This window comes from Chrysemys picta, chromosome 4 (assembly GCF_011386835.1).
Source record: "Chrysemys picta bellii isolate R12L10 chromosome 4, ASM1138683v2, whole genome shotgun sequence".
Classification (NCBI taxonomy): Eukaryota; Metazoa; Chordata; order Testudines; family Emydidae; genus Chrysemys; species Chrysemys picta.
The window spans coordinates 53,955,237-53,972,660 of NC_088794.1; the positions used below are offsets into that span (position 1 = coordinate 53,955,237).

At 47.2% G+C, this 17,424-nt stretch overlaps 1 long non-coding RNA gene across 1 annotated transcript; it reads right to left on the reverse strand.

Annotated features, from left to right (window-relative positions):
• Window positions 1-556: 556 nt before the first annotated feature.
• LOC135983387 (uncharacterized) lies at window positions 557-17,406 on the reverse strand. Its single transcript, XR_010600981.1, has 3 exons — window positions 17,013-17,406; window positions 5,222-5,555; window positions 557-3,273 (listed from the first exon to the last, which is right to left on the reverse strand). It is a non-coding gene; the product is annotated as an uncharacterized LOC135983387 (long non-coding RNA).
• Between the last annotated feature and the right edge of the window lie 18 nt (window positions 17,407-17,424).

Here is a 17,424-nt window from a genome sequence, read left to right on the forward strand (position 1 = left end):
AAACCTATTAGTCCATAATGCACTTCATCAAACTGTTAAAGGTTCTTTTCAGTGCAGCATTTTAGGTTTTGGCTACACTAGCACTTTTGTTGGCAAAACTTTTGTTGGTCGGTGTGTGTGTGAAAAACCACACCCCGACTGACATAAGTTTCACCATCAAAAGCGTCGGTGTGGACAGGGCTATGTTGGTGGGACAGCATCTCCTGCCGACATAGGGTGTCGCTGCTTGTTGGGGGTGGTTTAATTATGCAGATGGAAGAGCTCTCTCCCCCCAGCATAGAGCGGCTACACGGGAGACCTTACAGCAGTGCAGCTGCAGCGGTACAGATATGCCGCTGTAAGGTCCCTAGTGTAGACATAGCCTTAGTTAGTCAGAGGGAAGGGGGAGAAATTCAGTTCCCTCTAGTCACCTATTTTTGTTTGTTGCTTTCTTTTAAACAGTATTTTTCACTCCTGAATTTTTCAGGCTAATATATGATGCTGAGGAGGCAAATTTTGCTCTCCGTTACAAAGATGCAACCCCCATTGAAATCAGTGGAAGTCCTATATCTAATAAAGGTGTGATTTGAGCTAGACAAGCACAGTTCTGTTTGGGCTAGAAGCTGTTATAGTCAAGCATGAATTTGGTCTTTAATTTCTCACTGCTGCACTGACTGAGTCTAAAAAGAACCCATGGCTCGTCTGTTACATTCCAGGAAGATAAGCTTGAATTTACCTTTCTCAATGTCTTGTGGAAGTAATAACTCTAACTTCTTGGAGAAAGTAGAGGTAGTGATGTCTGAAATTCAGAGAACAAGGGAGAAGGCATATCTAAGAGTGCTTGCTGCACACATCCTTTATTCAAGACAAATGGTTCTCATACATGCTGCCTACATAGAGAAGAATCTTTACTGGCATTGGGGATCATGAAAATTTCAGGAGATGGTTGCCTGGACACAGAGATCCTAGTCAAGGGTGCACCTGCTCAACATGAAAAAGAATCAAAGAATAAAGTTCCTCTGAAAAGCAACCTTAGAGTCATCACCTGCCTTTGCTTATTGGAAAGAGAGTGTGATGAACTTTCATCGTGACCCCACCTGCAGTCTGCAGCTGAGAAAGAGAGTGCTGCCTCTATGAAAGTGGCTACCATCCCAATAGACTTGCCATTGGACATTAGCCATTTTCTGTTGTACTCTTTTGTACATGACCACTTGAACGCTCCCTTCATTTCTTTCTGCAAAAGGACCACAACCAGCATAGTATGACTGTCTTTTGTGGGACATATTAAACTCAGGTACTGACCATTCATGGTCATGAAAGTTTTCATAGCACTTTTCTCAAAAGTTAGAGGTGGCAACCGTGATGTCCTGACCTCATTTCTTTGTGGAAATGTACATTCGGCTTCATAAACACTTTTCAGAGTGTCATTTGAAATGGTTATTCCTTCTCTCCTACTCCTTAAAGCACCCTGTGGGTAATGTTGCTGACACAGAGTAGTTGCAGTACTCCACCCCAGAGATGGCTGCATTTCTTGGTGGGTGAGTAATCCATGTTTAAATAAACTGTAAAACATGACACCATTGAAAGACACTGTATAAATACTGTAAGAAGTTTTACTGTATTTTCAGTGCCCTGTTTGGCCCTATTTTATTACCACAATAAGCGTAATGCCCCTACTCCATTTGTTACATTCTTAGATCTGGTGCGATGAACGGCTCAGTGGTGTAGGGGAGAATATATAGAGAGAGGTTTAATTATTATCACAAAACACCACCACACACGGTACCTTTAATCCACCTAACTCCTCTTTTCATTAAGAACTAAATGTCCAGTTCTTTCGCAGAATCTGTGCAAAGCTGTACGTTCTCATAAATTAACATACTAGGTCAAATTCACTTTAGTCCAACTCCACTGAAGTAGGCTTACTCTTCTCTTAAATTATTTGCAATAGGTTTGGTACATATTGCACATATTTTCCTACTCGTACTGTGAACAGCAGCATTCTTTAGAGAGAGCCAATGTTTCAACATTCAGACTGCCTGAACTGAAGCAGGCTGAAAGGAATGACCCAAACTGGAACTTGATCCGAACACCTGGGCTTGGATCCTTCTTCTTGCCTCACTTGCCGTAGGATCTTACGGAGCTCAAGTTTACATTTCATCTGAACAATGGGAAGTCTCCAGCCGGGCAGCAATCCCTAGCACCATGGTAGGGCACTGGTTCAGTACTGACTCAGGGGACTAGGCCTCAAAGGTATTTAGGCACTGAGCTTCCATTGAAATCAATGGGAGTTAGATGCCTAAATACCTTTGAGGGGCTGGGCCATAGTCAATTGCTCCCTGCAGGGCCGGCTCCAGGCACCAGCCGAGTAAGCTCGTGCTTGGGGCGGCAGATTTTTTTTTTTTTTTGCTTGGGGCAGCAAAAAAGCCTGTGAGGGGGCTTTCTCCCCATCACCTGCAAGGCAAGGGAAAGAACCCCAATTAGTCATACTCCACACTTGGGAGTGATTAACTAATTGCCTCCTGGCCAGAGGAAGCATAGCAAGGGTGCTCAGGTGGGGACAGACTACAGTGGCCACTGGTTTCTGATCAAGCAAAGCCCTAGCAGCAGGTTTAACAGACAGGAAGCACCAGAGGAAGAACTCTACAGGAGTGGGTTAGGCCTCTGCAGGAGAAGTCCTGAGGCAGGGCCAGCAAGGGAACTACAGTGGATCCTGAGGCTGCAGAAGAGGTATTAGTTTGAAGATCTGATTGGACTTTCATTTGGACTTCTTCATGTTATCCCTGAAAGGGGTTTAAATTTCCATGTGCCTTGGTCAGATGGCCATGCCACAGCGTACCCAGAAGGGGCGAAGAGGAAGCCTGAGAAAGGCCATTGAAGGGCAGGAAGTGAGCCCAGTAGGTGAGGCCAGAGACAAGGACCCTGTGCAAGGCAGCATGAGGGGTGCCCACTAGGTGAGTATGTGCTACTAGTACTACACTGCCCCTGAATCCTTCTCCACTCTCCATACCAATACTTTACCTGCCTCTTTCATTTTCTTTTTTGTGCTCTGTCTCATACCTTCACCCATACTATTTCACTCAATCTCTCTCCCTCTCAGCCACTTCCTTTTTCACCCCTCTTTCTCTCCGCAGCTCCCTAGGTTTGAGTGTGGTGGTCTTGCCTCGTTCCCTCCAGGTTACTGTGAGTTCTGTATCTGATGGGACGTTTTATCTTCACTTGTCCTCTGGACACTTTCAGGGGAGCATGTGCTTGTTAGGGAAGCCTCGGCTGTCACAGCTTTTCTCTCCATCCCTGCCAAATCGGAGAGAGAAACACATATTAATAAAGAGCTGTAGAACAACTTCTCATCACTATCCGCATGGCAGTGGCCAGCGGAAGCTAGTGGGCCATTGTGCTAGGTGCTATACTGACACAGACTACAAAGATGTTCCCTCTCCAAAAGCACTTAAAATCTAAACATTTAAAAGACAAAACTCTAAAGATTAAGTTCTTACTGGCCGTGAAAAACGCATCACGGGCTGTGAAATCCCTTCTTCCCCATGAAATCTGGTCTTCTGTATAGTATAGGGTAAAAGTACACCAATTTTACAGGGGAGACCAACGTTGCTCAAACTAGAGGTCCCAACCAAAGAGGATTGTGGGGGGGGGGGGTCACAGTATTGCCACCCTTACTTCTGCCCTGCCTTCAGAGCTGAGTGGTCGAAGAGCAGCAGCTGCTGGCCAGGTACCCAGCTCTGAAGGCATCACCCCATCAGCAGCAGCGCAGAAGTAAGGGTGGCAATACCAAAACCCCCCTACACTAACCTTGTGATCCCTCCACTCCCCCTTTTGGGTCAGGACACTTGCAGTTACAACACCATGAAATTTCAGATTTAAATATCTGAAATCATGAAATTTATGATTTTTAAAATCCCATGCCCATGAAATTGACCAAAATGGGACCGTGAATTTGGTAGGGCCCTACCTTTGGGGGTTACACAGCCAGTGCCTGTTATGCTCTGTGGAACAACTATTATTTGCATTGCCATAGTGTCCAGGAGACCCAGCCACAGATCAGGACCCCCCTGTGCTAGGAGCTGTACAAGCACAGAACAAAAGGTCCCTGCCTCAAAGAGCTTACAGTGGACCAAATTCTGCAGCAGAACTCCCAAATTCCACCAACAGGGTGAATTCCTTGGAAAATTCTATGGCTGCTGAAACAGTCCACAGGGTCCTGATTGAGATGAATGGGACAGATCACACCTCTCAGCCATTTTTCCTCAAAGCCATTGTTTCAGGCTCTCTGCAGACTCAGGTAGGTGACACTGCATCTGTTTCCATTTTCTCCGTCATCATAAAGCCTATAAACATATCTGTTCCAACAGGAAAATTCAGATTATGAAGAACAGTTTTGGGGCAAGGACTCAGTTCCCCAGCAAACCCCGCAGCCATGGAATTGTGGAATACCCTAGACCCTGTGTCTAGGTGTAGCTGAAGGCAGAATTTGGGCCAGCCCAGGTTCCGCCTTCACATATTACCAGCCCAGCTAACATAGCCTCCTTCCCTGCACACAGTCCTTCCACTCCACACCTCTGCCTGCTTCTCACTACTCCTTCACAGCCCCACGCTGCCCCCACCACAGTCCTTGACTTTCCCCTACCCTTCAGCTCCTGACACCAGACCTAAATGAATTTATAATCTACATATGAGTCAGAAAAGTGGGGGACGGGAAACTGAAACACAGAGAGATGAAGTGACTTGCAGGTCAGTGGCAGAGCCAGAAGTAGAGCTTAGGTTTCCTGTCTGTGTCAGGCCAGTTTCCTATCCTCTGGACCCAACTGTCTCTCTCTAGATACCGCAGGAGTGACTTGAATGCATTTACAATAGCATTCCTAATGCTGCAACAGCTGAGTTTTTTGTACAGAATTTTCCTTATTTTTTTAAAGAAAAAAGGCATTGATGATTACCCTGAAACAGATGCTTCTCAGGAGTTTATTTCAAAGTGTGATGCGAGATTCCATTGTGTAGGCTGTGACTGTCAATAGATACATTTAAGATGTAAGAAAGTACTAAAAACTACAGGCAAAAAAAATCTAATGATCTGTACAGTTCCTTCCTACTAGAGACAGCCCCTGCACTTTATGCATGTTAACAAGAAGGATTCACAGAGCACTCTGGAAAGATCACCAAGAACACAGACAAGGAGCAGTGGGATTTCAGCACACTCTGATGCCCCGAGTCTCTGGCCAGCTCCACGTACCTGAGTCTTGTCCAATTGGTCTCACTGTCCCGGGGCAAACAAGTAACTCTGTGGAGGGCATATCCTGTGATTGTGCTTTCTGGGTGTCCTTTCTTTTATTAAAACACTTGAAGATGTGGGAATCCACCAGGGCTGCAAGCATCTGATTCATCTTCCTCTTGGTCCATTCGGGAATGATGTGGAGCAGCAGCTCAGTCGTGAAAATCAGCCCGATGATAGCCGCACATTTCACTACCAGCTGCTCCGAAGAGCTCATGTTGTCTAACTCAGCCTGTGCGATGCCTACTGAAAACGAGTCATTCAGTAAATCATCACTTCTCCATGCTGGATGCTCCTGAGAGACCAAGACAGTAAGATTACAGTGGTTAGCTTTAGCGTTGGGAGTGAGAGGAGGATGGATGTCCTGTCTGGATCCTGTCCTTTTTACCCTACAAATGAACTGACCTGAGGAAGCTAACACGTCAATTCTCTCTTCTGAAAGCTGCCTTCACCAGCAACTACTGATAATGGGCAGTCACAGGGAATTCACACACTGGATTTTTGTACTGACCATGAGTTAATCCAGGAGCCACCATAATTGCTCAGTACCTTAATTTGACTGTAGAATTTATTAGGAGGGCTGTGTTTATATTAATTCTTAATAGTTTGTCATTTAAATGAGACTTAAAGCGGCTTCCCAGAACAGCATCAGAACTCTGCTGCACCGAGCTAGAGTGCCAACTACTGGACTCGAGGCTTGGCATGACTCCAAGACTAGACCAGCGTATTCAGGGATTAGATTGGGGCAAAAAGAAGGGAGAACCTTTTACAGTACAAACGCCAGAAGAATGCCTGTTAAGCAGACTGTAGTGAGACTGAGTGGCCTCCCTCAAAGCTGGAGAGCAAGGGACCAATACACTCCCCCTAGTGGGCAGGGCTAAATCATAGAATCATAGAATCATAGAATATCAGAGTTGGAAGGGACCTCAAGAGGTCATCTAGTCCAACCCCCTGCTCAAAGCAGGACCAATTCCCAGCTAAATCATCCCAGCCAGGGCTTTGTCAAGCCGGGCCTTAAAAACCTCCAAGGAAGGAGACTCCACCACCTCCCTAGGTAACGCATTCCAGTGTTTCACCACCCTCCTAGTGAAATAGTTTTTCCTGATATCCAACCTGGACCTCCCCCACTGCAACTTGAGACCATTGCTCCTTGTTCTGTCATCTGCCACCACTGAGAACAGCCGAGCTCCATCCTCTTTGGAACCCCCCTTCAGGTAGTTGAAGGCTGCTATCAAATCCCCCCTCATTCTTCTCTTCTGGAGACTAAACAATCCCAGTTCTCTCAGCCTCTCCTCATAAGTCATATGCTCCAGACCCCTAATCATTTTTGTTGCCCTCCGCTGGACTCTTTCCAATTTTTCCACATCCTTCTTGTAGTGTGGGGCCCAAAACTGGACACAGTATTCCAGATGAGGCCTCACCAATGTCGAATAAAGGGGAACGATCACGTTCCTCGATCTGCTGGCAATGCCCCTACTTATACAGCCCAAAATGCCGTTAGCCTTCTTGGCAACAAGAGCACACTGTTGACTCATATCCAGCTTCTCGTCCACTGTGACCCCTAGGTCCTTTTCAGCAGAACTGCTACCTAGCCATTCGGTCCCTAGTCTGTAGCAGTGCATGGGATTCTTCCGTCCTAAGTGCAGGACTCTGCACTTGTCCTTGTTGAACCCCATCAGGTTTTTTTCTGCCCAATCCTCTAATTTGTCTAGGTCCCTCTGTATCCGATCCCTACCCTCTAGTGTATCTACCACGCCTCCTAGTTTAGTGTCATCTGCAAACTTGCTGAGAGTGCAGTCCACACCATCCTCCAGATCATTAATAAAGATATTAAACAAAACCGGCCCCAGGACCGACCCTTGGGGCACTCCACTTGAAACCGGCTGCCAACTAGACATGGAGCCATTGATCACTACCCGTTGAGCCCGACGATCTAGCCAGCTTTCTATCCACCTTACAGTCCATTCATCCAGCCCATACTTCTTTAACTTGGTGGCAAGAATACTGTGGGAGACAGTATCAAAAGCTTTGCTAAAGTCAAGAAATAACACATCCACTGCTTTCCCCTCATCCACAGAGCCAGTTATCTCATCATAGAAGGCAATTAGGTTAGTCAGGCACGACTTCCCCTTCGTGAATCCATGCTGACTGTTCCTGATCACTTTCCTTTCCTCTAAATGTTTCATAATTGATTCCTTGAGGACCTGCTCCATAATTTTTCCAGGGACTGAGGTGAGGCTGACTGGCCTGTAGTTCCCCGGATCCTCCTTCTTCCCTTTTTTAAAGATGGGCACTACATTAGCCTTTTTCCAGTCATCTGGGACCTCCCCCGATCGCCATGAGTTTTCAAAAATAATGGCTAATGGCTCTGCAATCTCACCCGCCAACTCCTTTAGCACCCTCGGATGCAGCGCATCCGGCCCCATGGACTTGTGCACGTCCAGTTTTTCTAAATAGTCCCGAACCACTTCTTTCTCCACAGAGGGCTGGTCACCTTCTCCCCATGCTGTACTGCCCAGTGCAGCAATCTGGGAGCTGACCTTGTGCGTGAAGACAGAGGCAAAAAAATCATTGAGTACATTAGCTTTTTCCACATCCTCGGTCACTAGGTTGCCTCCCTCATTCAGTAAGGGGCCCACACTTTCCTTGATTTTCTTCTTGTTGCTAACATACCTGAAGAAACCCTTCTTGTTACTCTTAACATCTCTTGCAAACTGCAACTCCAAGTGTGATTTGGCCTTCCTGATTTCACTCCTGCACGCCTGAGCAATATTTTTATACTCCTCCCTGGTCATTTGTCCGATCTTCCACTTCTTATAAGCCTCTTTTTTGCGTTTAAGATCAGCAAGGATTTCACTGTTTAGCCAGGCTGGTCGCCTGCCATATTTACTATTCTTTCTACACATCGGGATGGTTTATTCCTGCAACCTCAATAAGGATTCTTTAAAATACAGCCAGCTCTCCTGGACCCCTTTGCCCTTCATGTTATTCTCCCAGGGGATCCTTCCCATCTGTTCCCTGAGGGAGTCAAAGTCTGCTTTTCTGAAGTCCAGGGTCCATATTCTGCTGCTCTCCTTTCTTCCTTGTGTCAGGATCCTGAACTCGACCATCTCATGGTCACTGCCTCCCAGGTTCCCATCCACTTTTGCTTCCCCTACTAGTTCTTCCCTGTTTGTGAGCAGCAGGTCAAGAAAAGCTTTGCCCCTAGTTGGTTCCTCCAGCACTTGCACCAGGAAATCTGCCACTCCCCCCTCACTAGAAGTCCTGAGGCGGGACAGAAAGTATAAAAGGAGAACCCCAGAGCTCAGTTGGGGCTGGAACACTGGAGGGAGCAGCAGATCAGGGCTGGCTCTAGGTTTTTTGCCGCCCCAAGCAAAAAAAAATTTGGCTGCTCCCCCGTCCCAGCCCTGGGCTCCTCGCCGCACCCCCCTGCTGCCCCAGCCTTGGGCTCCCCCCCTCCACCCCCATCCCCACCCCCTGCCGCCCCAGCTCTGGGCTCCCTCATTCCTCCCCACCATTGCCCCCCACACACACCTCCTGCCGCCCCAGCCCTGGGCTCTCTCCCCTCCCCACCTGCACCCTCCTTCTGCCGCAGCCCTGGGTCACTGGTAACTCGCTCCCACGGCAGGTCATTCAGCAGGAATTTTAGATGTGCACAGAACACAGACAGGATTGGTTCCCATATGGTTACAGAACTGCAGTAAAGTGGAACAATTTTCAGCTTGTGTGATTGGAGGATATCTGGATGCCTATTATAAGACTGTCCTACATAAATGAGGAAAAGTTGAGGTGCCTTTATTATTCTTTTCTTCCACTCTTTCTTTCTATGGGGAATTTGCCAATGCAATATCACTGTCTTCCTTTTACACAAACAAACAAACAAACAAAAAGGCAATAGCTGTTGAAAATAGCAATTCCAGTCCTAATAACCACTGGGAAGCATTTCTTGCTCAATTTTATCCTACTTTTTCTACAGCAAGTTACAGTGGATCCGTATATTTGATTTGGGAGAAATGAAGTAACAGCTGCCCAAACTGAGCTTGAGCACTCCTGAATTTTGAGGTGTTCAAATCTGGAAGGCAGGTGCTGGGGGGGGGGGGGGGGGGGGGGGGGAAAAGGGGGCTGTGGCTCTGCCGGGGAGCACGGCAGCCTATATGCAGCAGTGTCTCTGGCGCTGCACGGAGCCAGACGCTGGTCTGAGTGGCACAGTAAGGGGGCTGGGGGGGTTGGATGGGGCGGAGGTTCGGGGGGGCAGTCAGGGGCAGGGAGAAGGGGGGGTTATATGGGTCAGGGGGGTGGGGGGGGCAGTCAGGGGACAGGCAGCGGTTGGATAGGCATGGGCATCCCGGGGGTTTGTCCTAGGGTGGAAGTTGGGGGGGGTGTCTCAGGAGGGGGCAGTTGGGGACAAGGAGAAGGGAGGCTTAGATGGGGTCCCAAGGGGCAGTTAGGGGCAGGGGTCCCAGGAGGGGGCAGTCAGGGGACAAGGAGCAGTGGCGCTTAGATAGGGGGTGGGGTCCTGGGGGGCAGTTAGGGGCAGGGGTGATCAGGGGACAGGGAGCAGGGGGGGTTGGATGGGTTGGGGTTTCTGTGGGGGGCAGTCAGAGGGAGTGGATGGTGGCAGGGTGGGGCTACCCTCCCTCCCTGTGGAGTGTCCTATTTTTTTAATGTTAAAATATGGTATCCCTACTCACGGTGCAGCTCTCCATTCAGGGCAGGCTGCAGCATGAGGTCTCAGCTACCTCACTCCCTCCCCCTCTTTCCTGTTGGTAGTGGCCAAGGGAATGCTGGGAAATGTAGTTCTTTCCCTGCTCCAGGGCTGGCTCTGTAGGCAGGGAGCTAACCAAGGAACTACAGCTCCCAGGGCCCCCTGTTGGTTCTCAGCTCCCATGCTGTATCCCTGCCGCCCCTGCAAATGGGCTGCCCCAAGCACGTGCTTGCTTTGCTGGTGCCTAGAGCCGCCCCTGAGTGGGGACGCAGCTGGGCTGCCGACTCTCTCTGAATCCAAGCACTGCTTCCAAGAAAGGTTTCATTATTCTTAGCCTCCTGCACCCAGAAGCTCAAGTTGAGATGGAGTGAAGTAGTGTCATGGGGTTTCCCTTCAGAAGAGCGCTAAAGGAACATCAATAATTAAGGAGTCTAATGTGCCTGGTGTAATGGGAGGGTGTATTAATATCCATCGGTGAGAATTGGAGAGCTAAGAAGGAAATGAGGCACAGCAGTCTATGATTTCTCTAGTAAAGAACAATGCAATGCAATGCCTATTAGCCTGGCTTCCTGAAGCTGCTCAGGGATCTGAAGGTAACAAACAATTCTGTATTGTAAATGGGTGAGAGATGAGAGACAAGTAGGAATAGACAGATTCAATAAAGCTTGCAGAGGAAAAGATAAGGAAAGCAAAAAAAGCAGAATGAGTTAATACTAGGCAAAGGCTGTAAGGGGAATAAGAGTTTCTATAAACATGTCATGGGAAAAAGAAAGTAAAGCCATTAATAAGTAAGAAGGTGAATGAAATCGACGATTACTCTGAGCTCCTGCGCTGCTTTTTAAAATCTCTCTTTAGCAAGCTATACATTAACAATGGCCCAACTCCTGCAAATTGCTCCCCACATACAGACTCCCATTGACTTTAATGGGGCTCCCTCCACATAGAAGAATTTGTAGGAATGGAGCCTTGGATTTGGACAATGAGAGCAAGGCAGATATTATATAAACAGTTGTTGATGAAAGGAGGTATCAGGATATATGAAAAAACAAAACACATGCAACCTTGGTCTCTGAACTCAATACTAGCTAGCTACACCACAATTGCTATGAATGTGGGCGGGGGGGATTGTACTGCACCTTTAAATTTCTGACAGCACAGATGATGCAGCATGTTCCAAAGAAGGGACCCAAACTGCTCCCTCATGGAGACTTTACTTTTGTTCTTTCTTAGTTTGTTGTGCCCCTTAATCTGAACTGAAAGTCATTTGGACTGAGTCTAGAGGGTTGTCTAGGTGTATGGAGAAACATTGAGTGCTTCTACATTTCCATGGTGCAGTTCCCAGTCTCCTAGTAGCTGGAGCTGATGTGGAAGTGGGAGAGAGATGCAAGTGAGACACTATAGTTACCCATTCTCTCAAACATGAGGATTGATTAAAGATATGCCAGTTGAAGGTATTTTTACACTGAGCTATTTGCTGTCCAAGCAGCTGTTTGTCTCCTTGACTAAGTTGGCTTGAGTTGATCTTGTGTGGGGAAGTACAGGACTTTGGAGATTAAATTCAATAGGCCAGCTGTGAGATGATGCTCTGGATTCAGGCAAGGTTGATGCACATTGTGGCTTTGAACAGACAGGACAGCACACACCCCCTTTGTGCTGATCAAAGGAAATTTGCCCTTTCATCACCCCTCCCCCTCCACCATTGTAAAATGGGGGTGTGACTCTTGGAGCCCCTCAGTGCCAACTAGCAGAGGGCCCCCCTACTGTAACTCACATCAGGTCTGACACACTCATTGTCCCAACACACTGTTGTCATGATATATATCTCAAAGGTGTCATGAAAGATATCGTATGTAAACTGGTGCCATGCTGGTCCCAAAAATCATTGTGTGATCTATGTACAGGTTGAGTACAAAGAGTTATAGATGTGTGCTGGAAATATATTCATGAAAAGTGTTTGAGAAGTAGAGCATAAAATCCAGCCTGCCCTAGGCAAAGGCATGTGTATTTACCTGTCTGACCAGCTGGGCTACCAGCAGAGGACAATGGAAGTATATTTACGTATAAGGAAAACAAAGACATCAAGCTAAACAAACGGGGGAGAAGACTCTGGACTTTGAGTAATATAAGGGGAACAAAAAGACCGTTTAGTTCTCTATCACTGCAGGGAGAGTAGAGTACAGCACCTTTTGAGCCTATGAAAGCTGGATTCTCTTGGCCTGAAAGGCAAGAGCTGCTGGAAACATGATGTAAGTGAGAAACTGCTTAGGCAAAGATTGCAACTTGCTAAGATTAAATTTTCATCATTAGAAAGTGTGTTTTGTTTTGTTTTGTTTGTGGCCTTGCCTGTCTCTTTTCCCCTTGCTTAGCAACACTTAAACCCAAGGGCTTTGTGAATAACCTTTGTCTTATTTTATAGCGAACAGGGGCTGCTAACAGGGAGTTTCGCAAGGGAGTTTGGAAGGGGAGCAGGAAGGGGGCGAGGGTCCCTTGCCAGTTCCATCTGTTTTCTCTTGATTCCCCTTAATACCTATAAGCAACTACATTCATAACTTTTTGCTTAAACAACCCTTTCAGCTGACGGGGGCTGCAGACGGGAGTTTGACAGAGGGAGGCTTACGATGGTTAGGAAGACCCGCAACACCTGTGCCAGCACTGCTACTGTCTCCTCCACCTGTGCCTGTAGCCAGACAGAGTGCCTGAGCATGGATGCCTCTACGCAGATCCTGGTGTGGTTTTGCAAAGACTGTAACTTGCAATTTCCACTTACTGATATCCAGGCTGCGGGGACCATCCAATGTGAGAGGTGCCTGCTGGTGGAATCTCGCAGGCAGCAGGTGGGAGAGCTACAGGAGGAGGTGGCTAGGTTGAGGAGCATCCGAATCCACGAGCAATTCCTCGACAGTGTCCATGTGGAGACAGCTGAGGTAGCTGTCCCAGTACACAGGACTGCTGATACACCACTGGAGGACGAGGAGATGGCTCAGGGTGGACACTGGCAGCTGGTTACTTCTGGCAGCAGGCAGTGCTCCACCCCTGCTCCGAACCCTCCTGCTGTGGTTATAGGTAACAGTTATGCTCTTCTTGTTACAGGAAAGAAGGAATCACTCCCTACAGTAAAGGAGGAGAAGCCTCATATCCCTAAGGCTGGAGGGTCTGCTGCCACCACTGCGAATAGGAAACGTAGGGTAGTGGTGGTCGGAGACTCTCTGCTGAGGGGGACGGAGGCGCCCATCTGTCGCCTTGACATTTCATCTCGTGAGGTATGCTGCCTGCCGGGGGCCCGTATCCGAGACGTTACGGAGGCATTGTCGAGGATTATCCAGCCCTCTGACTACTACCCCATGCTACTCATCCATGTGGGCACAAATGATACTGCGCGGTGTGACACTGAGTGGATCAAGAGTGACTACAGGGCTCTGGGAGTACGGGTGAAGGAGTTTGGAGCGCAGGTGGTATTCTCTTCGATTCTTCCTGTCAAAGGTAGGGGCCCGGGCAGAGACAGATGCATCATGGAGGTGAATGCCTGGCTGCGAAGATGGTGTCGCCAGGAGGGCTTTGGCTTCCTAGACCACGGGATGCTATTCGAGGAAGGACTGCTAGGCAGAGATGGTGTTCACCTTTCGAGGAGAGGAAAGACCCTATTCGGACACAGACTGGCTAACCTAGTGAGGAGGGCTTTAAACTAGGTTCGACGGGGACAGGTGAGCAAAACCCACAGGTAAGAGGGGAACATGGAGACCGGGGAGATGGGTCGGAAACGAGAGGGAGTGTGGGCTATATTGGCAGAGAGAAAGGAGAGTCAGGACAAAACTGGGAGGAAAGATCAAACCAGTATCTTAGATGCCTATATACAAATGCGAGAAGTATGGGGAATAAGCAGGAAGAACTGGAAGTGCTAATAAATAAATACAACTATGACATTGTTGGCATCACTGAAACTTGGTGGGATAATACACATGATTGGAATGTTGGTGTGGATGGGTACAGCTTGCTCAGGAAGGATAGACAGGGGAAAAAGGGAGGAGGTGTTGCCTTATATATTAAAAATGTACACACTTGGACTGAGGTAGAGATGGACATAGGAGATGGAAGTGTTGAGAGTCTCTGGGTTAGGCTAAAAGGGGCAAAAACAAGGGAGATGTCATGCTAGGAGTCTACTACAGGCCACCTAACCAGGTGGAAGAGGTGGATGAGGCTTTTTTCAAGCAACTAACAAAATCATCCAAAGCCCAAGATTTGGTGGTGATGGGGGACTTCAACTATCCGGATATATGTTGGGAAAACAACACAGCGGGGCACAGACTATCCAACAAATTCTTGGACTGCATTGGAGACAACTTTTTATTTCAGAAGGTTGAAAAAGCTACTAGGGGGGAAGCTGTTCTAGACTTGATTTTAACAAATAGGGAGGAACTCGTTGAGAATGTGAAAGTAGAAGGCAGCCTGGGTGAAAGTGATCATGAAATCATAGAGTTTGCAATTCTAAGGAAGGGTAGAAGGGAGAACAGCAAAATAGAGACAATGGATTTCAGGAAGGCAGATTTTGGGAAGCTCCGAGAGCTGATAGGTAAGGTCCCATGGGAATCAAGACTGAGGGGAAAAACAACTGAGGAGAGTTGGCAGTTTTTCAAAGGGACACTATTAAGGGCCCAAAAGCAAGCTATTCCGCTGGTTAGGAAAGATAGAAAATGTGGCAAAAGACCACCTTGGCTTAACCACGAGATCTTGCACAATCTAAAAAATAAAAAGGAGTCATATAAAAAATGGAAACTAGGACAGATTACAAAGGATGAATATAGGCAAACAACACAGGAATGCAGGGGCAAGATTAGAAAGGCAAAGGCACAAAATGAGCTCAAACTAGCTACGGGAATAAAAGGAAACAAGAAGACTTTTTATCAATACATTAGAAACAAGAGGAAGACGAAAGACAGGGTAGGCCCACTGCTTAGTGAAGAGGGAGAAACAGTAACAGGAAACTTGGAAATGGCAGAGATGCTTAATGACTTCTTTGTTTCGGTCTTCACCGAGAAGTCTGAAGGAATGCCTAACATAGTGAATACTAATGGGAAGGGGGTAGGTTTAGCGGATAAAATAAAAAAAGAACAAGTTAAAAATCACTTAGAAAAGTTAGATGCCTGCAAGTCACCCGGGCCTGATGAAATGCATCCTAGAATACTCAAGGAGCTAATAGAGGAGGTATCTGAGCCTCTAGCTATTATCTTTGGAAAGTCATGGGAGACGGGAGAGATTCCAGAAGACTGGAAAAGGGCAAATATAGTGCCCATCTATAAAAAGGGAAATAAAAACAACCCAGGAAACTACAGACCAGTTAGTTTAACTTCTGTGCCAGGGAAGATAATGGAGCAAGTAATTAAGGAAATCATCTGCAAACACTTGGAAGGTGGTAAGGTGATAGGGAACAGCCAGCATGGATTTGTGAAGAACAAATCATGTCAAACCAATCTGATAGCTTTCTTTGATAGGATAACGAGCCTTGTGGATAAGGGTGAAGCGGTGGATGTGGTATACCTAGACTTTAGTAAGGCATTTGATACGGTCTCGCATGATATTCTTATCGATAAACTAGGCAAATACAATTTAGATGGGGCTACTATGAGGTGGGTGCATAACTGGCTGGATAACCATACTCAGAGAGTTGTTATTAATGGTTCCCAATCCTGCTGGAAAGGCGTAACGAGTGGGGTACCGCAGGGGTCTGTTTTGGGACCGGCTCTGTTCAATATCTTCATCAACGACTTAGATATTGGCATAGAAAGTACGCTTATTAAGTTTGCGGATGATACCAAACTGGGAGGGATTGCAACTACTTTGGAGGACAGGGTCATAATTCAAAATGATCTGGACAAATTAGAGAAATGGTCTGAGTTAAACAGGATGAAGTTTAACAAAGACAAATGCAAAGTGCTCCACTTAGGAAGGAAAAATCAATTTCACACATACAGAATGGGAAAAGACTGTCTAGGAAGGAGTACGGCAGAAAGGGATCTAGGGGTTATAGTGGACCACAAGCTAAATATGAGTCAACAGTGTGATGCTGTTGCAAAAAAAGCAAACATGATTCTGGGATGTATTAACAGGTGTGTTGTGAGCAAGACACGAGAAGTCATTCTTCCGCTCTACTCTGCTCTGGTTAGGCCTCAGCTGTAGTATTGTGTCCAGTTCTGGGCGCCGCATTTTAAAAAAGATGTGGAGAAATTGGAAAGGGTCCAAAGAAGAGCAACAAGAATGATTAAAGGTCTTGAGAACATGACCTATGAAGGAAGGCTGAAAGAATTGGGTTTGTTTAGTTTGGAAAAGAGAAGACTGAGAGGGGACATGATAGCAGTTTTCAGGTATCTAAAAGGGTGTCATAAGGAGGAGGGAGAGAACTTGTTCACCTTAGCCTCTAAGGATAGAACCAGAAACAATGGGTTTAAACTGCAGCAAGGGAGGTCTAGGTTGGACATTAGGAAAAAGTTCCTAACTATCAGGGTGGTTAAACACTGGAACAAATTGCCTAGGGAGGTTGTGGAATCTCCGTCTCTGGAGATATTTAAGAGTAGGTTAGATAAATGTCTATCAGGGATGGTCTAGACAGTATTTGGTCCTGCCATGCGGGCAGGGGACTGGACTCGATGACCTCTCGAGGTCCCTTCCAGTCCTATAATCTATGAATCTATGAATCTATTACAAAACAATCTCAGTGCTGTGTATTAAAGTGAAGTGTGAGGCTTCAGCTAACCTAACAGGCTGGTGTGTGCTCTGTCTCTTTGGAGGCAGTGAGCGTAAAGTGAGAGGGACTGGATGCTGCAGGGAGACGTTTCTGGGGAACTTGGCAGCTGGGACTCACTGATTGTTACCGGCAAGCCAACATTTAGACTGGCAGAGTCTTGAGGAGTTTGCTGGCAAGGCAGACAGACTGGTGTGTCAGGGACCTGCCACACAGTTTAGCAGCACCAAAGCTCTTGCTCTTGCTAAGGCAGAGTGGTAACAGTGGCTCACAGTTCTGAGTGTTCTGAGCATGACGTCATAGGGGACACTTACGGTTTCTCACTGATGCCAAGATAATGATAGACCACGCCAGGATTCACAACTCCTTTCATCTCAGTCCGGGGGAGCTCTTCAAAGAAGTAATGAGGCAGCCTGGAGTTGGCATAGGTCAGAGCATCACAGGACACTAACCCCGGATAATACAGCATCATCCGGGCAGCGAGATTCGCCTTCTGGCCAATGACTGTGTGGTGGAGAGAGCAAGAAAATGGGCACTGAAAAGTTAACTGAGCTCCCGCTCATCCTCCTGTGAACAGCTCCATATGTATCCATGCATACATACCCCTCCACCAGCAAAAATACGCAGCCTACACACACACTCTGTGGGTACCCAGGGGATACCAAACATGCACAGGACCAGAGAAACAGACTGTACCTGTGTATTCGTGCCTTACATGATGGCCAA